A 23,779-nucleotide genomic window follows, 5' to 3' on the forward strand; every position below is an offset into this window, starting at 1 on the left:
CCAAACAACCAGAATCTAGGAGGAGGTTTTTTCAGCATTGAGATCAGGATTTAGCATGAGCTTCAATCCCATTTTTGTTCAATCCAAATGTTTACCGTCATATTCAGGAGTTCAACTCTGAAAGCCACCATGACATCATAGACATTAAAGACCCTGTTACCTAGCAACCAAACACAACAAACTGTAGACTCTTCAAACTGGACATTTTGGGGCAACAATTCTTTTCTAACTCAAGTTTTTATGAAAAATCCAAATGATGGAAACAGATTGTGTAAAGGAAATGAGGATCTATTGGTGAGTCACAGTCCTGGAAACATGAGTTGTGCTCTGATGAAGACGCCTGATCCAAATGTGGATTTTTGAAATGTTCTTCATGAGATTCAAACTGATTGAAGCTTTGAATTAAAGGTGTCAACACATTTCTGCATTGGATTCATTCTGTTTCAGTGTCTAAGGTTGGTTTTGTGGCAGAAACCAAGTTATTGTTGAACAGTAGCGTTTGAAAAAGCAGAAAGTGGCTTTGAAGATGGTCAGGAGAACTTCTTTGAAGAGGAGGACTTCTCCAAACAACCACAACCTTAGAGGAAGTTTTCTGAGCATTCATAGAATGCTTTTACAATGACTCATCATTTTCCACAAGAAGCTAATGAGTTTTTCCAAATGCATGCTGGATATTCTTAGTTCTAGCTTGGAAAGCACTTTGTGGGATTTCCCTGGAAAACCTGCTTTATCAATCATTTTGGTCTCTTTTTCTTCTTCTAAGTTGGCTTGGTGAGTGTGCAGTTAGCCATGGCAACCAGTGTCCAGGTCAAAGGGAGGACCACGGCCATCCAGTCTCCAGGCTTTTGGATTGATTTGGATTTGAGAAACATTTGTTTCCCACATTTTAATGGTAGAATTCAACACGGGACATATAGTGGATTGTAAGAATCCACAACAAAAATAGAAACAACCAAATAATCCTCCTCCCCTTAAAACATGCATTTGACTCTGAACAAGTTTAAAACAAATCCAAGCAAAGACCAGCGCTGGGGCTCCTGCTAGTTTCTTTTAGAAGAGCCTGCCTATTCTATACTATAGTTTTCATTAAACATGTTTCCTTAAAACAAACACAGCTTGTCTGAATAAGATGAGTTGGCATTTTCATAAAAATTTGTAAATTAATAAAAAGGGTAAAAACAAATAAGCAAACAAAAATCCTATATTGAACTGAAAATGGGGTTAGTGTTTAATTTAAAATTTTAGGCACCTCACCTCCCCCTATCGCTGTGCAGCTTAGTTTGCTTCTGCTTGCCGATTGGACCAACAAGAGCGCACAGTCTGCCCTCCTGCTGGAACCTTCCATACATGACTGACAGCCACAACAGATGAGACCTGTGGCTGGTAAGCTTTACTGTTCCTTCCAAACTCTATAAAACGCTAATATTTTGATATTTTGCTGAGGTTAACCTCATGTGTTTGTATTTCTAATGCCGTGGACTCATATGGTGTCAATATAGTGCCTAAAGAATTGGGCATCAAAACAGTAAAACAGCGCATCAAAACCTCAAATCTGAGAATCAAAATGCATAAATTGAGAACTAAAACTTGCAACCAAAAGCTATAACCCAAAGCACAATCATATTTCTGAGTTCTCAATTCGTTTTCTCACCATTCTGAAATCCTGTTTTTGAGTTGCAGTTTATTTTGAAATTGTATTTTGAGTTGCGCTTTTATTTTTTGCGGTTTTGATACTAAAACCTGTTGAAACGTAAAAACAGTGACATGTCAGTCAAGGGGAGGGGAGGCGGGATATCCCCACATCCAGAAGCTCATTGGCTATAGCAGAAACCCACACTGTGGGAAAGATTCCACACTTCTGACTGATGTTCATGTCTACTTTATTATTCACAGTAAAGATTGGGACAGAACACTGAGAACCAAAAAGAACAGAGGAACAGTTCTAATGTATGCTAGAAAACATGAATCACAAGAACACCAGACACAAACACCAGTCTGTTTCTTTATCTGAATTTTTTTCTTTACAAAATAGTCATTTGCTCACATCTCAACAATGTATGAACTGCAGTCAGTCTTAGTTTAAAACAATAAAATCAAATGTTCGCTGTGTGTTAGAAATGTATAAATATTTGACGTGTTGTCATGGTAACACACAGACTTAAAGCAACTTACACATTGTCTCATTATAAACTACGACCACAATGATTAACTAAGCAACTTTAAACCAAATTATTATATCACAAGAAAACTACCAATAAAAATAAACAAATACTGAATATTGTTTTCTGATTGGGGTTTAGCAAAATGTCTTTAAAAATCAAATCAACAAACAATGCCAGTAGAAATGTTAACTTTAATATGTTGAAAGCCACTCAAGAGATGAAGATTTAACTCTTATGCTACGTACACACAGATTCATGTCACGTTTTTAGAATGCGCTTAATGGGCATTCTTGAACATATTATTCTTTGGTTGCTTGAAATCAATAATTTCAAATCAAATAGTTAAAAAATGCGATCTGATACTTGCGCATGTACCCGCAGTTGGAAGACGCTTGGTGAGAAACATCAAAACAAAAATCTTGTTCCAGACTTTTTCTTTTACAGCTCTATTTCGATTTATGACTTGGTGTCAATGTAGTCGTATGAAATTCCACTTTCAATTAAAGTCTAAATAAAAGCTTGTAAACCCCCATGTTGCTACGCAGGTTTTTAAGTCAGTTTTCAGGCTCTATGTACAGATCAGACACACTGGCCAGTTGCCAAGGCCAGTGTATAGGGCGCACTTGATTATAGGGTGCAGTTTCCGTCATGGGTGCTTTTACTGTTTTTAACACATACAAAAGGCGCAACGGATTTTAAGATGCTGATATGTTAACATATACCGGTAAAACATGCATGCTAGTGTGTGTTTAAAAAAGGCAGTGGGAACATAACTGAGTTGGTTGTGATTTATTTTTCAGTCATAAAACAGCATCCAAACCGACTTTTCATGTCCTGTTGTGTGTATTGCTCTTGTTGGTCCTGGTCCCCTTCTTTTTGACAGTGTGACTCACCGAGATGTCAAAAGTAAGTGGCAGCTCGTCTATGTTGGTGATGTGGCACGGCTGAATGAGTTTGTCGGCAATCTTTTTACTCCAGTATGAGTGGAAGATGGACAGCTTTTCCTTGTAATCTGGTGGAAGTTGAATGCCTTCAATTGAATCGTGACTGAAGAGATTCTCTCTGATCGTTAATCCATCACTCGAGTTGGTTTACCAACTTGGGCCACTTCGCCATATTTTCTGCAGAAATTCTTGACTTGTCAGAGTTCATTTTCCAGCTTCCTCCACCTGCGAACCATTCAACTGATGTTGAATTCTCTCACAGCTGCTCGATTCGCATTTTCCTCCGCATGGCTGACGGCTTGCAGTTTAAACTGCGCTTTATAGGCATGTATTTTTGCAGTTGCCATTTTTAGGGTTGAAAAAAATGACGTTCTGCTGAATGGACATACCTGCCCTTTTGGGGTGAGTCTTCTTTTACATCCACATTTCTCTCCCCCGTTTTCATGCTGTTTTCTCTTATGTCCTCTGACGAAGTCCCACAATAACACATTAGGTGCACCACCTCATTGGGCGTCCCCAACATCTTTGGGAAAATCTAAGACTTTTAAGTGCCCCTTGTGGTCGTGAAAATATGGTACATATAGTTATGATTGAAAACAATATTTCCCTATATACAGGTACATCTAAAAGGATGAATTTCATGAACGTTGGGTTGTTTTTTTCAAGACACAATAAAATGATCCAATTAAAGCAAATCTTCACTTTATCTGTTCACGTTCTGTATTAAATTTCAGCTTATTTTTGATTATAGAAAATAGCTACTTTTTAAATCATATTTTCCACTTTTTATGTCAAGAACTGCAAAGTTTTCCTGACTTACCAAAGAAAAGATTAAACAAAACCCCTTGCACAGAATGAGTGCTTATGTGTTTTTAAAGTAGATACAGCGGGGAAAATAAGTATTAAACACGTCAATATTTCTCTCAAAAAACATATTTGTAATCGAGCTATTGACACGTAATTTTCACCAGAGGTCGGCATCAACCCAAGTAATGCACACATAGAAAGAAATCCAAACATTTATGTCCATAAATGAAGTTATGTGTAATAAAGTGAAATGGCATAGGGAATAAGTATTGAACACATGAAGAAAAAGACGAGTAAAAAGGTCTGGCAAGCCAAGAAAGCAGCTGGAGTTTGTCAGTATTCAGAACGTTAACCAGCCCCCATTAGTGCAAAGTAATATCAGCTGGTATAGTCCTGATTGATGCCTTTTAAAAAGGTTTCTCACCAGCAAGGTGTTGGACAAGAAGCATTGCATGATGGGTAAAAGCAAAGAGCTGTCCAAAGACCTACGCAACCTTATTGTTGCAAAACACACTGAAGGCATTGGTTACAGGTGCATTTCTAAACTTCTGAAAGTTCCAGTGAGTACCATTGGGGCCATCATCCGGAAGTGGAAAGAACACGGCATTACCATAAACCTGCCAACGCCAGGTGCTCCTCGCAAGATTTCAGACAGAGGAGTCAGAACAATCATCAGAAGGGTTCTCCAACAGCCCAGGACCACTCGTGGAGAGCTTCAGAAAGACCTGAAATCAGCAGGTACCGTTGTTTCAAAGAAAACAATAAGCAATGCACTCAACCGCCATGGCCTCCATGCATGCACACCATGCAAGACTCCATTTTTGAAGAAGCATGTTGAAGCTCGTTTGGAGTTTGTGACACAACATTTGGATAAACCCATGACATTCTGGGAGAAGGTATTCTGGTCAGATGAGACCAAAATTGAACTCTTCGGATGTCATAAGACACAACATGTTTGGAGGAAAAATGGCACCGCACATCACCCCCAAAACACCATACCAACAGTCAAGTTTGGAGGTGGGAGCATCATGGCGAGGGGCTGTTTTTCAGCATGTGGTACTGGTAGACATCATATCATTGAAGGAATAATGACTGGAGAAAAGTATCCAGACATTCTTGATCAGAATCTGCTGTCATCTGCCAGGCTGCTGAAGATGAAAAGAGGGTGGATCTTTTAGCAAGACAACGATCCCAAGCACACAGCCAAGGTAACACTCAACTGGTTGAAGAAAAAGAAACTAAAGCTGCTAGAATGGCCCAGTCAATCACCAGACTTGAATCCAATTGAAAATCTTTGGAAAGAACTGACGATCCGGGTTCAGAGAAGAGACCCCCGGAATCTTGAAGATTTGAAGGCAGTTTGTGTGGATGAATGGGCCAAAATCACACCTGAGCAATGGATTCGACTGGTTTCTCCATACAGGAGGCGTCTTGAGGCTGTAATAACCAACAAAGGTTTTTGCACTAAGTATTAAATAAATTTCAGTAAGCGTGTTCAATACTTATTCCCTGTTCCATTTCACTTTATTACACATAACTTCATTTATGGACATAAATGTTTGGATTTCTTTCTATGTGTGCATTACTTGGGTTGATGCCAACATCTGGTGAAAATTTCGTGTCAATAGCTCGATTAGAAATATGTTTTTTTAAAGGAAAAGTTGACGTGTTCAATACTTATTTTCCCCACTGTACATCACTGAAACTTTTGTCACATTCAGTTAAGATAAAGGCTTCTCTTCTGTATGGATTCTTTTGTGTGCTTTGAGACGAGATATTTGACTAAAACTTTTGTCACATTCTTTACAAGAAAAAGGCTTCTCTCCTGTGTGAGTTCTCATGTGTGTTTTGAGATGAGATATTTGATTAAAACTTGTTTTACATTCTTTACAAGAAAAAGGCTTTTCTCCTGTATGAGTTCTCATGTGTGTTTTGAGACTAGATAAATGACTAAAACTTTTGTCACATTCTTTACAATCAAAAGGCTTTTCTCCTGTGTGACTTCTCATGTGTCTTTTGAGATTAGATAAGCAATTGAAACTTGTATCACATTTTTTACAAAAAAAAGGTTTCTCTCCTGTATGAGTTCTCATGTGTCTCTTTAGGGCAGATAAATGACGAAAACGTTTATCACATTCTCTACAAGAAAAAGGCTTTTCTCCTGTATGAATTCTCATGTGACTTTGGAGATCAGATATACGACTAAAACCTCTGTCACATTCCTTACAAGAAAAAGGCTTTTCTCCTGTATGAGTTCTCATATGTCTTTGGAGATCAGCTACACGAATGAAACCTCGGTTACATTCATTACAAGAAAAAGGCTTTTTTTCTGTGTGATTTCTCATGTGTATTTTAAGATTATATTTCTGACCAAAGCATTTGTCACATTCTTTACAAGAAAAAGGCATGTCGTCTGAATGAATTCTCATGTGTCTTTTGAGATTATATATTTGAGTAAAACTTGTATCACATTCATTACAAGAAAAAGGCTTTTTTTCTGTGTGAGTTCTCATGTGTATTTTAAGATTATATTTCTGACCAAAGCATTTGTCACATTCTTTACAAGAAAAAGGCATGTCGTCTGAATGAGTTCTCATGTGTCTTTTGAGATTATATATTCGAGTAAAACTTGTATCACATTCTTTACAAGAAAAAGGCTTCTCTCCTTTGTGGGTTTGCATATGTGATTTGAGAGAACTTATTTCACTAAAACCTGTATGACATTTTTTACAAGAAAAAGTCTTCCCCCTTTTATGGATTCTCATATTAAGTCTAAACTGAGACAAGTTACCAAAACTTGGGATCCTCTGCTGTCTGTTGTGTGGGTCTATCTCTTCATCTGTAATTGAAGTGGCTTTTTCATCCTGACTATCAGTTACATTAAAGCTCTGCTGATTGTTTAGATCTGCTTCTCTGTTCTCACCTTCCTCATTTGTAGGAATCTCCATCAAGGTATCAGTCTCCTGCTTCAGATCAAGCTGATCTTCATCCTGACTGATGAAGAGAACATCTGGTTCCTCTTTAATCTTTTTGGGTTCTGGTCCCCCCACTTTCTTTTCAATTTGTGAATGTCCTGGTTCCTCCTCCTCCTCTTTAAACTGTAGTGGTTCTGATTCCTCCTGTTCCTCTTTGATCCGTGGCAGTTCTGGTTCCCGATGTTCCTGTTTAATCTGTGGTGCTTCTTGTTCCTCTTCAATTTGTGGTGGTTCTGGTTCCTCCTGTTTTTTAATCTGTGGTGGTTCTGGATCCTCTTGTTCCTCTTTAAACCGTGGTGGTTCTGGTTCCTCCTGTTCCTCTTTAATCTGTGGTGGTTCTGGTTCCTCTTGTTCCTCTTTAATCTGTGGTGGTTCTGGTTCCTCTTGTTCCTCTTTAATCTGTGGTGGTTCTGGTTCTTCCTGTTCCTCTTTAAACTGTGGCAGTTCTGGTTCCTGCTGTTCCTGTTTAATCTGTGGTGGCTCTGGTTCTTCTTGTTCCTCTTTAATTTGTGGTGGTTCTGGTTCCTCCTCCTCCTCTTTAATCTGTACTGGTTCTTGTTCCTCCTGTTCTTCTTTCATCTGTGGCAGTTCTGGTTCCCGATGTTCCTGTTTAATCTGTGGTGGTCCTGGTTCCTCCTGTTTTTTAATCTGTGGCAGTTCTGGTTCTTGCTGTTCCTCTTTAATCTGTGGTGGTTCTGACTCCTCCCGTTCTCGGAAAAACTTCTGCTGGTTGCAAAAATCCTTTTCAGTCATATAATGCTGGGGAAGAACTGCAGGGACATAAACACAGAAAGGAGCCCCTTTTATACTTTCAAAAGACAGCAATAAATAAAAATAATTTGCAGTTAAAAAAACAATAATCGCATAAAATGTTTTTTCTTTTAAAAAAGACTCTACTTAGATGTCATTCAAAGTTAAGAAATCAAGAAGTGATTTGGGTTTTTTAGTCTTCGGTGAATCAAAAAAAACTCTAAACCTCTCGACCCCTGAATTTATTCATCAGAAAAATTACATTGAGATCCATAATTTGACTATAGCATATAAACAGACATATATTTAAGTTTTAATAAATTAATACATTTGTAACAATAAGGATCTATGGCAGGGGTCAGCAACCCATGGTTTCAGAGCCACATGTGGCTCTTTCATCCTTCTGTTGTGGCTCCCTGTGACTTTGGAAAATAATGAGTATTTTATAAAAATTCAAATTTATTTTAGTTTGTTCATTTTTCATGGCATTTCAAAGGCGCTGCTGGCTCCGTGCGAGGCACGTGCCACGTAAAAAACAGCTTCCTTGTTGGGCTCGTGTTTGTCGGGCGAGGGCTGAGGAGCTGATAGCAGGAGGAGACACGCGGGGCGGCTTCAATAAAAACTCCGGGTCTGGAGTGATTTTCTGCCGGGGGCTTGGCGTGGCGCGGAACGGGGAGCGGCTTTCTGGTGACGGAGAGTTTGCGCCGGTGTTTTGGACTCCCGTGTGCGGTGATGTGTGTTTCAGAGCAGGGGAGTTCGTTGCGTCGGTCGCAATCGACCGGTCATCTTCGGGGACGTGGGGGAGATTGAAGGGGAAGAGAGTGCTTCTTGAAAATCCACCAGCCAATCAAAGTCCTCACCGAAAAGTACGGGATTTGATTGACATGCAGAATGGCCAATCGGACATCGTCTGACAAACTCTGCCTTCAGAACGTCTTTTTCTCCCCGCGGCACATCATGTCCCCGGTAGAAGTCCAGCAACCGGAGTTTATTAAAGCCGCCCCGCGTTTCTCCTCCTGCTATAAGCTCTGCAGTTCTCGCCCGATAAATACGAGCTCATCAAGGAAGCTGTGAGGCACGCGCTTTATACTGTTGCGGCGTGTGTGTTTGTGCTGAGCGGCGCGCGTGCCACGAGGGAGGGGCGCGTGCAGGTGGAGATGCGGGTGTGAGCACGGAGCGGAGGTGTGTGCGTGAAATATATTGTGTGTTCGGAGGACGGAGCCCTAAATTAGTAGTCGTTGTTCCCCATCAATACTGATCAATACGGAGCCAGCAGCGCCAAATGCCTCACAATATGCCACGCTCCCCGCATTGCACCGTTTACAGCAGAGCATGAGTACGATGGTCGCTGCTTTCTGTCTTTGTAATAAAACGCCTCATCTGTTAATACAAACTAATATAATGTGTAGTTTTTAATCATCAGTACATAAACAATAATGTTGAAATAAACATGTAACAAATAAACATGTAACAAATAAACATGAAGATGAAAAGAAAGAAGTACTTTTTTTTTAATCTTTTCTGGCCCGCAATCTACACTTATGTCCTTGAAAATCGATCGCGATCGACGTAATGAGCACCCTTGATATAATATATACATGCATAATATATATATAATGATGTCAAAACGGGTTGTGGCTCCGGGTGCTTTTTTTTTTTCATTAGGGGCGGTCCGAAATGGCTCTTTGAGTAAAAAAGGTTGCCGACCCCTGATCTATGGGGAAAAAATCCTGTTACCATTTCTAGCATGAACTCAAACTTTATTGATTTGTATAGCGTCTTTCATTCCGGTTAAGCACACAAAGTACCTAACATAAAAGCAATAAAAATAGCCATAAAATATAAATACTAATTAAGAGCAGAGAACAAAAGACAATCGCACAAGATTTGCACACTTCCCTCACCAGATTCCTCCCTCCACCCCCCAGTTCTCCCAATAGAACCCTGAAAACAAAATAGGAACTGTAGCTCAAAAAAAATCAGCCTGGCTTGACACTGATGTGCAGAAACGGTTTTATGTAGAGGTGGTAGAAAAATTTCATTTCGGCAATATATCGCGATAATTCATTTGTTGATCTTGTATCAATTTAAAAAGCTGTCAGGACGATATGTATTTAAGTATGTATTTAGTTTGCCAAGTGATTGTTCTCCGTTTGTCGTTTCCATAATAGTAGCTTTTTTTTGAAAAGCCATCAGGTTTTCTTTTGCTTCCAAAATGTTGACTCCACCTCCCTGCAACTGCTGATTAAGGTGATTGAGAGTTGCGAATATATCAGCCATGTACGCGAAATGAAAATGATTTTTGAAGCACTCTGCATGACAACGTTAATGCAATTCCACAAACAAGACAAAAACACAATTCAGCACCTGTCCCCGGTATAACCACTGCACATTAGAATGGTACAAAAGTACCTCAAATTCAGTGCCCATTTCTCTGCTCAGCTCACTGAAGATGCGATGGCTCAGAGCACTATTTCACTCATAGTGCATATATTTCACTAAAGTTTTAAATACTTCTGCCAATTTTTGATTCAAAGCTTTTGTTACCAACGCTTGCTCCAGTGGCCGAGCATGACTGTGCAGAATACAATGCATAACAGTATGTGGTGCAGTGGCTTTTACTAGCCCACCAAAACCAAACTTTCTTCCCAGCATGACTGGACCTCTATCCGTACAAACTGCAGAAAGATGGTGCTCCAAGGGTGAGGGGGGGTCTAGCCTGCGATGCGCCTTGGGGGGGGGGGCTACTTGGCAGTGGCACCCCCTCCTATGGTTGCCGTATGGAGTGGGCCCCCCCTCTTTCGGTTTTATTTGCACCTTAGACATGTAGGGTCCTTGGTAGGGGGGGTGCTTGGACATCCCTGCCAGCAAGCAGCAGATGTCCTCCTAGCACCCTACCCGCCAATTTTAACCACACCTTAGACATTTAGGGCCCCTTGGTGGGGAGGGTGAGTAATCAGGAGATGTCCCCTTAGTGCCCTACTCTCCAATTTTAACTGCACCCCCCTTAGTACACACACCCCTCCCCCTTCAATATTTACATTCCAACATAAACACACACACCCTCTCAAACACACATACACGCACACACATTTTGCAAGGAAGGTGGGAACTGGGTCCATCTGTCCCCTACCTACCCCTCCCCTGGTGGGGGGTGCGGGCCCCTTAGCAGCGGCGGCCGTGTCCCCTGGGTGCCGGCTTCCTGGGCCCAGCGATGCTCTCTCCGCGCGGTGGGGGGGTTCACATTATACCTGAGCCGGGGGTGTTCGTGTCCCTGGGGGGTGGGTCCTGGTCCTTGCCCCTGAGCGCTGGGCCCCGCCAAACTTCCAACAGTGGCCGAGCCTGGTCGGGCCATATTTACAACACCCCTTGTGGGCCCCCTTTTTTCCCGGGGTTCCCCCCCTTCCTGGGCGGGGGCGGCGGGCCCCTGCCTTGCTCCTCCCTGGACCAACCGTGGGCCGGGTGGGTGGCTGCCTGGAGTGCGGAGCGGGTCTCCCCTGGGGGTCCTGGCTCGTACCTGGGGTTGGGGCGGGGGGATCCCCGGAACTCCTGGGTGGTGGTGGGGTGCTCGTCTGGGGCTGTGGGCGTTCTTCTCCGGTGGGGCCCTGCGTTGGGCTCTCCCGGCGCAGCGGGGGGGCTGCTTTTCTGGTTGGGCTGGGGCGGCGCTCTCTTTCCCTCCGCGCCTCCCTGCTCTCTGGCTCTGGGGGCCTCGCGGCGGTCCTCCTGGCCCTGGCCTGGGTGGCGGTCTTGGTCGCCCGGGGGGCGGTTGTTCCCTGCCTGTTCCCGTGTGGCGTTGGGGGGATTCCGGCTGCCGCTGCTGCTGCGGCGGGGGTCTTGGTGTGGGGATGGCTGGGCACTCTCCCTCCTTCTTTTCACGTTCCACCATCCATTTTAGAAGAATATAAACACTCACCTGAGCACAGGTGTTAGCTCACCTTTGCATTAACAGTTTGCATGATTGAATGACTGAAATATTTCACACTAGTTGGTTTTAAGGCATAAGTATGCGTGTGAAGACTGTCTGTTTTGTGTGCATGTCGACATGTGGACATTTTTGCAGCTAACAGGTGTGTTGATAACATTTGAGTGTGTGTGTGGACAGGCCCCGCCCTTTTTGGTACTACCACTGAACCTTACTGTAATGATAAACAACCAGTAAACTTGTTGCTTTATGCTGCTTAATGGTCTTATCCCCCCTCCCCTCCCATTATCACTCTCCTACCCCCCTCTCTCTCTAACATCCCTCCCTTTTTCTTCCCTTCTTTCCTTTTCCGTCCGGTCCAACACCCAAAATTTTCAAACATGGTTGAAATGAATAAAGTTTGGCCTCAATTACAAAAGCGGTTTATTCAGAAATACCTTTGGTTTGTCTGAAGATTAATAACCCCTCTTGTTAAAGTAAAATATGTCCAACACAAGAGGCCCTCAGCTCTCATCTGCCTGCCCAGCTGTTGGACAGGACAAGTTAAAAAAAAATAAATAAATAAAAAAACAAAAAAAAGAAAGATGGTGCTCCCACAAAAGATTATTGTCTCTAAAGAAGTCTTCCAACTGCTTCTTCACATCGGCTGCCTTAGTTGTTGTTGTTGTAAGATGCTTACAAAATAAAAACTCTTCTTTTATCATGTCGTCTTTCACGTACCGCACAAAAACAGGAAGCTGGTTTAGATTAGCAATGTCTGTAGTCACGTGGAGTTGAAGGCTGAATTTTGCCGGGCTTGAAATCAGATCTGCGACTACTTGAGCCAAGATGTCTTTACTCATGTCCTCTATTCTGTCACTGATGGTGTCATTTCAAAGAGGAATTTGGGATCATTTACCTTCCGCCGCTGTTCCGAGGATCAGATTCACCCTCTTTAACACAGCTGGTTTCACTACTGTTTCACCAATGGAGTGTGGCTTGCTCTGCTTTGCGATCAACTTCATATGATGCTGTGAGGATCGGTTTATTGATGGATACAAATACAAGAGTAGGCAGAGTGGCATTATCATGGAATCTGACTCTCTTCACCTTGAATTCAGCTTTCTTTGTATTCTTACATTCACCGTCTCCATGCAGCTTCTCGAAGTGTTCCTTTAGTTTTGCCAGGGGGCGGGGCTAGAGTTGCTCAACTTGGCATTGCAAATCATGCAGATAAGACGCTGACTCCCATCCTGTTCTGTGATACATGAGAATCCAAGTTTTTGGACTAAAGATACACAGAATCAATTTTAGGTCAGTGAATCACAATATTCAAAATGAACCAATATCAACCATGGATCATATCAGTAGCCAAAAATTATGATATAAATCTAATTGTTGATAAATGAATCATTACACCCCTAATGCAGATAAATGCAGGGGAGAATAAATCTTTACTGTAAATAAAAATGCAGACGGGGCTTTGTGGGAAAAAATATTTGAATTAATTACTGTACTAAAGAACTTAAAAAAAGCAGAAAATGCACATCCTTCATTCCTGTTTTCTTTTCTACTAAACGTAGCTTTTAATTAGTCTTTTGTCTAAATAAAAAAAATAACTTTAACAAAAATGTTTTATTTCTTTCGGGGTTTTTAAATAGTTTATTTTTAGTTTAAATGTGTCACTTCACCTTAATGCTGTTTCTTTCATTTTGTTAATTATATTTAAATTTAACTTCAAGTTTCTCAAAAGCGAATAAAGTCTCAAATAGAACTTTTCCTTCAAACAGAAATTGTCAAAACCAGCCGTTTCTTTTATAGAGATGAACCAAACACTGAAATCTCTGACTTTAAATCCTTTGTTCTCCAACAAAAACCTTGAAGGAGAAATAAACTGTTAATGAAGATTTTCAAACTGTTAGAACTGATGTTTGTGTTTGTTGTGCTTCATGTTAACAGCAGTGCAGTAAGAGACGCTGTCACATTAACCCAATGCATCATGGGAGTTGTAGTGAAGAGCAGTGGTGCTGATGCCGGACAGTCTCGTCTCCGAGCGTCATTACTTTGTTCACTTGTTACACGGTGACACCAGATCCCACAGGAAGCTAATAGAGCTGAACGAATGATAATTGATCCGAACAGATTAGTCGCCCTGTTTCTGCACAGACGTGGAGCAGCGCGGTAGAGATACGCAGAAGGGTGCAGGAAAAGTTGGCTTTTATTATTGTGCGAGTTACACCACAGTTGTTGAATGGATTGAAGAAGCTTGAGCTAACATGTCTGCTTGGAGCAGCGCAGCAACTAGACAGACTCTGACAATTGCAATTTCGTTGTGCTGTTGTACCGAGTGTGACTGTACAATGACAATAAAGCTTTATCTTATCTTATCTTATCAATGACAAAAGGGAACCTGACGTGTTTGTCAAAAATTTTGTCCGACTGTTGTTTTCAGATACAAATGCTGAGGACTTTGATGGATTTTAGGATGCTGTTTTATGTTAAAATAAATCACAACCATCTCAGATTTGCTCCTGAAGCCTTTTTAAACACACACCGAATGTCTGTGTGTGCTGAGACCGGAGTCTGCGCTTGCGCATGTTCAGTAAGGAGGGAGGGAGACAGTCAGCACACGTGAGTGTGTGAGCATTCAGTTTGTGTTACTCAGTTACGGAGAACAGTCATAATAAGGGTTTCCTCTTAAACAGGGGTGTCAAACTCATTTTGGTCCGGGGGCCACATTCTGATCTCAAGTGGGACGGACCAGTAATGTAAAGGAAAAATAACAGCTTTGTTTTAGTTTTTTTTACTCAGTTGGAAAAAAAAATGCCTCAACCAACATGATAGCCTGATCACTTGGGGCCAATGGATCACGAATAAAATTAAATTCAATTAAAAAAAAGTTGGTCTATTTAATTTTATACAGACTGAATATTTTACATCTGACACTGAAGCAATACAGAAACTTTTCCTTATGGTAAGTCTCTTAGTGCTGAATGTTATATTATTTGAGCATTGCAACCTGTTGATGTCATACCAAGCATGGGGGTTTTGCATTCAGCTTCGTGAAAGAAAAAAAAAACTGTCCATTTTTCCTGGACAGCTCTTTACTCCACTTTACTTTTTGACAACATTTTGGTCATTAGGGTGTTGCTACTGATCATCCTTATAGCAAGATAACAGCGGTGAGGGTCATAGGGAACCAAAGTGCATCTTGCCCAGACACAGAGCTGTTAGGTTTCACTTTTGGCACATGCAGAGATATGCTGATTCACCTGTATTGTGTTTCCTTTGCTCCCTCGAGTGGCGGAATTGCGCATTTCGGTTATTTCTTTTAAAAAATCATAACTCGCCACAGGAATGGACTAGAAATTTGCTTTCTTTTTTAAATACCCTTATGATTTTTACTCTTCGTGTGTGGGCCGGACTTAACCACCTGGAGGGCCGGATACGGCCCGCGGGTGGTATGTTTGACACCCCTGCAGAGACTGGTTCTTTTATTAACCCACTCTGGAGGCTCTGAGGGTCCGAACGGGGCATTAAAGTGCCAGCGCCTTAACACCTGGTGGGCCTTTTGCTAGTGTCAAAGACTGAAAAATGCCCCATAACTGAGACCGGGCCCTATAACTCGGTGTGCCCTATGGTCATGAAAATACGGTACTCAAGTTGAAACCAAAACCTTTTTTGATAAACACAGAGATGATATTATGCTGATTATTTTTTTTCTCGCAGCACACCTGACCATCTCTCACAGGACACTAGTGTGCTGAGGAACACTGATTGACAGAGGCTGTTTTATTTTTGGATTAATCCCAGTGATGTGCAATATGATTAATTTTTTTAATGTTTATAAGACTCAAACATGATATTAACAATAACAGGGTTTAAGAAAAATCTAATTCCTCTGATATGTTTCACAAAGACACACTCAGGACGTCACACACCAAGAAATTAACTTATTGTTAAAAATGATGCCAGGAGTCCAGCTCTAAAAAAAGGACAAAAGAGCAAAGAAGATGGAATTATTTGATTTATTTCTAATTATAAATATTTTCAGGCTTTGTTGTTTCGTTCTGCAGCATGTTCATATTTGTATAATTTTGACAAAGCTTTTTTATGGAGACTAAAATATTATACATTAATTAAGGTTTAACTTGATTTATTCAGGATTAATATTCCTGTATATTTTTATTCATTTTAATATCGAAAATACAAGTTAAAGGCTTAAATGTTTAGCTTTAGTGTGTTCAGTAAATGTTTATCTTGTTCAGCCCAAAACCTAAAGAGTGTTTTTTATTTTAGCCCTTGGCTGTGCGACTGAGTTTAAATAGCAATCCAGATAGCAGCTCAGACGAAGAAAAACAAAGACGTTAATGGATCTATGTGTCTGTCTGCAGGTGGATGCAGCAGTGAACGTACCAACTATGTGTAGCTGCAGCTGCGGGTTCCAGCTGCTATCCAGCAGTCTGCGCTGACGACAGAGCTCCTCCTCGTTCTGGACGATGGTTCCTTCAGCAGCAGAACGTTGTTCTCTGACAGAACCTTCCTGAGGTTCTGAAGACATGGTTCCTGCTCCGATCTTCAGCTCCAACTCCCACAAACACCGCCGTCCTCTTCACTGCAGCTCCGATCGATCATCTGCTAGTCTCACAATCACAGCAATCCACGTTGTCTTTCCGTTCAACACTTCTTCACTCATTTACGACACTTTGGAAAATGCTGAGAGTTCCCACACGAACCACGTATCGTCCTTTCTGTCCAAAAACCTCACACACGTCCCAACAAAACACCACCGTCCTCTCAACACAAGCTAACGCTGCTAGCCTGCTAACAAGCAAACAGCCTCGTGCTGTTTACTTCCGGGTCACGTGCAGAAACTTTATTGAAAAAGAAATAACTGCGTGACTGGATCTCAGTATGGCTCAACATGCTTTCAGTATTTTCTAAAACAGTTTTAATTCAGTAAATAATACAGAAAAGAACATTAAAATAATAATAATAATATCACACCGTATCTCATTACAATGTTCAGATTTAATGACAAAACGAGTCCATCACCTACCTAGGAATGACCATTTCCAAAGATAAAAAAGCCAGATGCCAATTAAGCTTTGATCCAATTATTAATAAAACACAGACAAAGCTGAACCAGTGGCTCCAGAGAGATTTATCATTGAGAGGCAGAGTTTTACTATCTAAAGCTGAGGGAATATCCTGCCTAAGGTACACAGCTTTATCCCTCAATGTTGACAACAAAGTTCTGAAAATCATTGACAAAATGCTATTTAATTTTATTTGGAGGAACACAAACCATTATATAAAAAACAGTTGTAATGAACATTTACGATATGGGTGGTCTTAACTTTCTAGACTTCTGTACATTAAATAATACCTTAAAAATAAATCGGCTAAGACATTTTATTAAGAATGCAACTTCATTCTGAAATTTCACACCAAATTACATTTTCTCCAAATTAGGAGGCAAAAACTTTTTTTTATTTTGTAACTATAATGTGCAAAAGATCCCAATAAAACTTTCCTACTTCCATAAACAAATGTTAATTTCCTGGTCACTCATTTACAAACACAATTACTCTCCACACAAATACTACATATGGAATAACGAAGACATTACTTATACCGATAGACATAAATCTTTATTTTATCCATCTTGGATTACTCAAAACATCCTTCTGGTTCATCAATTGTTTAGATCAAACAGATCTATGTCACATGAAGAATTCTGCTTCAAATATTGCATCAGAATAACTAAAAGCGAGTTTAACGTTGTTTTGAAAGCAATTCCTAAGTGTATAGCTATGGTATTCAAAAGCTCATCATTGCAGAGTCCAACTTTATTACCAATTGATCCAACTAAAATAGAAATAGGCCAAATTTGTTTTTCTTCTTCACGTAACACAAATCGCCGTATACGCTCACTCTTCCAGAAGGATGTTGTTTCCATTTCCTAGTAGTTCCTTATTGGAATCATTTAGTTTATCATTTAGAATGGAAATAGATCTGGAATCTACCAACAAAATAATTTTTAATTAATAAAGTGAAAGAAATCTCATTTAAAATAATCCATAAATTCTATCCAACTAAACTATATCTACAAAGGGTCAAGGAAGATATTGATGTTAGCTGCTCTTTTTGTCAAGAATACCCTGAAGATGCTGTACATTTATTTTGGTCATGTCCCTTTTCAACCACTCTCTGGTCTAAAGTTTGTCATTTCATTTCTGCACACATAGACCCAGACTTCTGCTTGTACTTAGAAAATATTATGTTTGGCATCACCCACTGTCCATCTCATAAAAAGAACAATTATTCATCATTAACCTTTTATTGTTTTTATGCAAATAGAACATTCATGGATCCAAAGTTAAAAATCATACTCCTCATTTTTCTATCTTTATCAAAGAGTTCAAACAATAAATTAAGACAATAAGAAACTCTGACAGTAAGAAAGAAATTAAAACATTTGACCTGTTTGTCAGTTTGAATGTCTTTGTGTAAAAATGTAATATAACGCCCTGGATTGTTCTTTTCTTGTTGATGTTTTGAATTGTTTTGTATTGAATTGTTACATTCAATAAAGTTTGCATTAAAAATTGACTACAAAAACACTTCAGAGACTAACTAAACCTGATCACATTCGTTTATTGTATTTCTAAACTATAGTAATGAATAAAGAAATTTCTTAAGTAAACAAGGAAACAACAATTAAAAAAGAAAATTTCAAGCAAAAAGATCCTAAAAAACTGTTTCTAAAGAGAATAACTACGACTATAAATAAACATTTAAATGTATAGTTAATAACAAATACAAGCAATAATATTGAAATTCTCATTACAGTGAAAAAAAGAATAGAAAATTTTACTTAATTTAATTAAAATTAGATTAACAAATTTCTGAAGTATATAACTGAGATGTAACATAATAAAAGAAAAGGGAAAAAAATTTAAGATCTTTGGAACGCAAACATTTTTCACCGACAATCTGCAAAGATTTTAAAGCTGTTTCTTGTTTCTGTGTCTCCTTCAAAGATTTGTTCAATAAAAAAAACTGGGAAAGATTTAAATAAATTCACCGATTTTTTTTCGGGTTAAGAAAAAAAAAACACTTAACATTTTTATTTACAGTACAGACCAAAAGTTTGGACACACCTTCTCATTCAAAGAGTTTTCTTTATTTTCATGACTATGAAAATTGTAGATTCACACTGAAGGCATCAAAACTATGAATGAACACATGTGGAATTCTATAACAAAAAAGTGTGAAACAACTGAGAAAATGTCATATTGTAGGTTCTTCATAGTAGCCACCTTTTGCTTTGATTACTGCTTTGTACACTTTTGGCATTCTCTGGATGAGCTTCAAAAATGTTGAGAAATGCAGAAATGTGTGCTGCAGATGCCATGTTTGCCACTAGAGGGCAGCACAGCAGCTTCAGTCTTTGTCATTGTTGCTGTGTGAGCCTGAAGGAGCTTCAAAGTGAGCTGCAGCTTGGTTCAGACAAACCTCCACATTCACACACAGATGTGATCCTGAAGAAGTCTGAACAGAACATTTCAGGAGAACTCTTCAGTCCAGAACATGAGCCTGCATTGTTCCTGAAACTGGGATCAGAGTTCTGCTCTCTGCTCCAACAGAACCACCTTCATGAGCTCCTGGTTTCTTCTGGATCCTCCAACATTCAGACGCTCTCTGACTGAGTTCATGTCTGCACAGAAACCTTCAGGATTCTCTTCTTCCACACGTCTTTCACTCTGAAACTCTCTTCTGAATGTGGATCATCTCAGTCAGACGTTCAGCAGCATCAGAGCCGTGCATGTGCTCCTCCTCATGAGTCCTGAAGCTGCACCGTCAGCTGCAGAGCTTCAGAGCTGCTTCCTTCTCAGACTTTCCACTTTCTTTGGCTCTCTGGCTCTGATGCTGCTGCTGCTGCAGAAAAACCAGCAGCTGCAGAAAAACTCTGCAGAGACTCACAGAGAGAGGATGGAGGCAGCAGATGAAGCTGCTGCAGACTGACAGCTGATGGAACTGAAGCACTTTCTACATTCTAGTTCCAAATGTTCTACAGAATCCATCAGAGTTTGAAAGTCTTCCTCAGTACTCGAGTACTTTAGTTCAGCAGCTCCTCTTTTCCTCTAAGGTGAAGCTTCATGTGGACGACTTCTTCTTCTTCTCTCCTCTTTTCTGGAGCTTGGGCTCCATGCAGTCTGATCAGCTCTAATTTGGGCTTCAGTTGATGTTTGTGATCAGGAACTCTGGATTCTTCTTAGAAGGAGACGTTCTGCCTCTTTAGCAGAGAGCAGAACGTTGATCTGATCTGTTGGAAGCCACTCCATCCTGAAGCTGCACTGCTGAGTTCCTGTCCACCAGGGGGCAGTGTTACGGCTTTGCCTGCCTTATTATTCTGCTCATCTGTCAGGTTGGGACTTCCAACACACAAACATTTGACCTTTTCACTTTATAAAAAAGTTTGTTAAACACTTTGGTGATTTTCAGATTTATAAAAAACATTTTTTATCTTTTATTTCTGTAATTATTGGTCTAAACTTTTCTTCCTGAAGGCTGAACTGCAGCTTTCCTCAGGTCTTTCATTTTCTCCATTTTTCCCTCCTTTTCTTGGCTTCCAGCTCACCAGGCATGACCTAGACGGCGCCCTCATGTGGACGGATGAACACATGACAGAGGGGAAGGACAGAGCTGCACAGCAGGGACGAGCAGAGACCTTTGGGTCACGTGGAGCAACAATAAAAACAGTAGAAACTCCCATAAAACCAGTAGAACCAGACTGGAAAAGCTCAAAAAGTTCAAAAACCTCTTGAAAAATGCAAAACTATATGAACTCTGAACACTAATGACATATAAATGGTAATTAAAAACCTTTATGGATCAGAACCAACAGAAATAACAGGTTGATGCTGGTCAGACGTGCACACACAGGACCCTAGGGGGGTTTGAACACCTGCCCTTTCTGCCTCCTATTCAAAAGTGTCCTCTTTGTTTTGAATGAACATGAATACATTTCTGTTCAGCTGCGTCCACACTGACCGCCTCTCTTTCACCGTGTGGATAATTCTCTGCTCGCCGTCTGTCCACAAATGTGTTCCTGAGCTGGACGCCGCCTGTGGGCGGAGCTTCCAGCTAATGTTTTCAGCCTGATGGCGACATGGAGCGGTGTCTGTGTTTCTGTCATTTCCACTGCATGAAGACACGGATGATGCTGAGAGGTCAGGTTTCTGGATGATGAAGAGTTCTCCAGAATCATGGGGAATCACGTCTCCATGTCTGGATCCTTCAGATTCTCTCCGTTCAGTGATCTTCTCTCCTGATGAGTCTGAAAGACGGACGCTTCCGCCGTCTTTCCGTCTCTCTGACCGACTTTGAAGGCTTGCTGTCCCATGTTAACCCCAGAGGAAAACTACAAACCAGAATCAAATCAGGGACCTTTTTCTGATGGTCTCCATGGAAACCAGAAAGCTAAAGTTCAGGAGATGATCAGGCTGTCTTTCCATCAGCAGCAGCTCTCTGTCTGGCCGCCAGCTCTCCTCCTGGAGCCGCATAGCCAGATCAATGCTCCAGCTCCATGGGCCCTGCAGCAGACTGAAGGGTGAAGCCGCCTTTGGCCAACAGCAGGCAGGACGCTTCCTGAAACCCCGCTGCCCCCAAAGGGAACCAGCAGGTGAAGAGAATGAATGGAAGTTCAGGAGAACCGTGGATCCATTCACTAGATTGATGGGTTTTCTACCCGCTGTCACTCAAACCGTCACGCTGCTGCCAGACCTTCACGCCGCCCACTGCACAAATGGCGCCGCAGGACCTCAGATGGCGTCTCTACCATTGACTTTACATTGAAAGTGGCCACGCCCACCGCGTGAATCCCGTTGGGTGTCAAGTAGCTTTCCAGATGAATCCAAAAGTGTCTCCAACCCCCCAGTTTGGTATCAAACCATTTTCTTCTGAGCTGCAGCTCGTGTCTTTGCAGCTCCGCTCGGACTCAGAGCCTCCAGACGTTCAGGTTTCAGAAAAACGCTCTAAATGAGTCCAGGAGTCACTTTGGACTTTAGCCAGACGTCTGAATTCAACACAGAGCAGATCCTGCAGGGACAGGAAGCTGCTACTAAGTACAAAATCAAACAGCAGGGGATTTTCAAAATAAAGGAAGAGTATTTGTGGTGAGGTCACAGCTTCCTCATTCCGGGTCTGACACTAAATGTTTCTGTTGAACAGAATGTTTTCTGATTGGTTTAGCCTTCTTTCCACTCTGGATCCTTCAGGTTCTCCATCTTTCTGGATCCAAATCCTTCCAGTCACAACAACTTCCTGTGTTTAGAGGATCAGATGCAGAAGAGAATCCAACATAGAACCGGAGTCACACTGGATCCAGCTGTCAGGAAGGGGAGGAGCCAAAATGCAGAAACTGGACTTAGAGGCAGAAACGTCAAGATTTGATCAATAAACAGAAACAGGAGAAAATCCATGGAGAAACCAAAAACTGATGATCTGACAATGTAGAGCTGAAAACAGAGACTTCTACTGACTGAAGACAACAGAAATGAAGACATGTGGATGATTGACAGGAACCTGGAGGGACTGACAGACAGAACACCACCAGAACCACTGAAGAACGGACCTGCAGAATCCTCACAGCAACAGCAGGAGAACATTCATTCTCAGTTAAACTGTTGCATTCTGGGAATGAAAGCTGGAAGACAGGGCTGCTCAATCCTGGTCCTAGAGATCTACCAACCTGCCTGTTTTCCAGATCTCCAAGCCCTGCTAGCTGCTGATTGGCTCCATCAGATGTCTCCAGATTGTGACTGGATGAACACACCTGGTCCAGGTGATCAGCAGGAAGGAGTGCAGGGAGAGCTGGAGAACAGGCAGGTGGTAGATCTCCAGGAGCAGGAAGGAGCAGCCCTGCTGTAGGACGTCTGTGTTTCCAACATCTGGATTCAACTGGATTCCTGTTGATTCTGATCCTGTTGAAGCAGCTGCATCACAGTGTGGTACAGCAGCTCTACCGCCATGGACCGCAAACGCCTGCAGAGAGTGGTGAAGACGGCGTCCAAAATCCCCAGAACTCCTCTTCCCTCGCTGCAGAGCATCTACAAACACAGGATCCACAGTAGAGCTGCCTCCATCATCAAGGACCCCACCCACCCCCAACCAGGTCTGTTCACTCTCCTCCCCTCAGGAACTCTTTCTTTCCCTCTGCCATCAGACTCTGTGACAGGAGTAACAACAAACTGCACCTTGCACATCCTCATCGTTCGCTACTGTTTATTATCAGTTTTAGCACATTTGCACATTTAGAATTTGCACAACATCTAGTGCTTTTTGGGTGAATGGATGGGTGTCTGGACCTTCAGAGGGACAGTGGTTTGGTCCAGAACACGGATGCTAAACTAGCTCTCTGGAAACTTGAACTTGTTGAATGGGAAACTTCCTGAAATCTTCTTCATCTGTTGACTTGTTCTTTCTTCATTTGAATGAGCTCAGTCCTCTCCCAAATCCAACTCCATCTATCTTCAGTGCTTTGGACTGAGTTGGAGCAGAACTAGAGCTTTCTCCAGATGTCCTAGTACTTTTCGATCAGTGTCTTCCAATATTTGGAGCAAAGGTTCACTTCTTTCCCTGACAAAAATCCCAAAAGGCCTACCAGCCACCAAATAGTCAGAAACCAGAGAAACTTGGTGGTCTGCATTGATGAGAAACCAGTCCCTCCAGGATGACACATGGCTTTTTGGAATCATTTCACACACAAACAAACGGGAAGTTGTGCTTGTTTTTCTGAGAAAATGCAATCAAATGTGTGATAATGGTTAATGTAAATGTTTAGATAAAGGCTTTAGGGGATTCAGGGATTGTGGAGCGGTTGTTGTTTCCTTCTGGGTTAAAGTGCAGTTTTGTGTAACCTCCCAAAGAGGAGAAACCCAAAAAAGAAAGGAAAAGCAAAGAGACAGCTGGAAGCCATCATGAGATTCCTTTCAAACAGGAAGTTCTTTGTCATTTCATGCACTAGTTTCATTTAGCTCTAGTTGTTGAACATTCTAGAAACTCCTAAAAACATTTTCTGTCCACTTTGAAACCATCTGGGGCTGACTTGGCCTTGCTCGCTGGGATACGGCCAACATCCAGAAATCTACCAACAGACATTTTTAGCTCTAGTTGTTGAACATTCTATGTTTGGAAGAGGCAGGCTCTTCTAAAAGAAACTAGCAGGAGCTC

General features: G+C 41.3%; 1 protein-coding gene and 2 long non-coding RNA genes across 3 annotated transcripts in view; all 3 read right to left on the reverse strand.

Annotated features, from left to right (window-relative positions):
- Positions 1–23,779, reverse strand: part of LOC144988207 (uncharacterized) — a 211,330-nt gene that overhangs the window by 46,296 nt on the left and 141,255 nt on the right. The window lies entirely within an intron of this gene.
- LOC144986789 (uncharacterized) overlaps positions 1–23,779 on the reverse strand; it is a 71,191-nt gene that overhangs the window by 28,001 nt on the left and 19,411 nt on the right. The gene's annotated exons all lie outside the window — the stretch shown is intronic.
- Positions 1,864–16,529, reverse strand: LOC144988302 (uncharacterized). Its single transcript, XR_013652161.1, has 2 exons — positions 15,956–16,529; positions 1,864–7,658 (listed from the first exon to the last, which is right to left on the reverse strand). It is a non-coding gene; the product is annotated as an uncharacterized LOC144988302 (long non-coding RNA).

This window comes from Oryzias latipes, chromosome 2, assembly GCF_053564925.1.
Source record: "Oryzias latipes strain Hd-rR chromosome 2, Olatipes_Hd-rR_3.1".
In the NCBI taxonomy this organism is placed as follows: Eukaryota; Metazoa; Chordata; class Actinopteri; order Beloniformes; family Adrianichthyidae; genus Oryzias; species Oryzias latipes.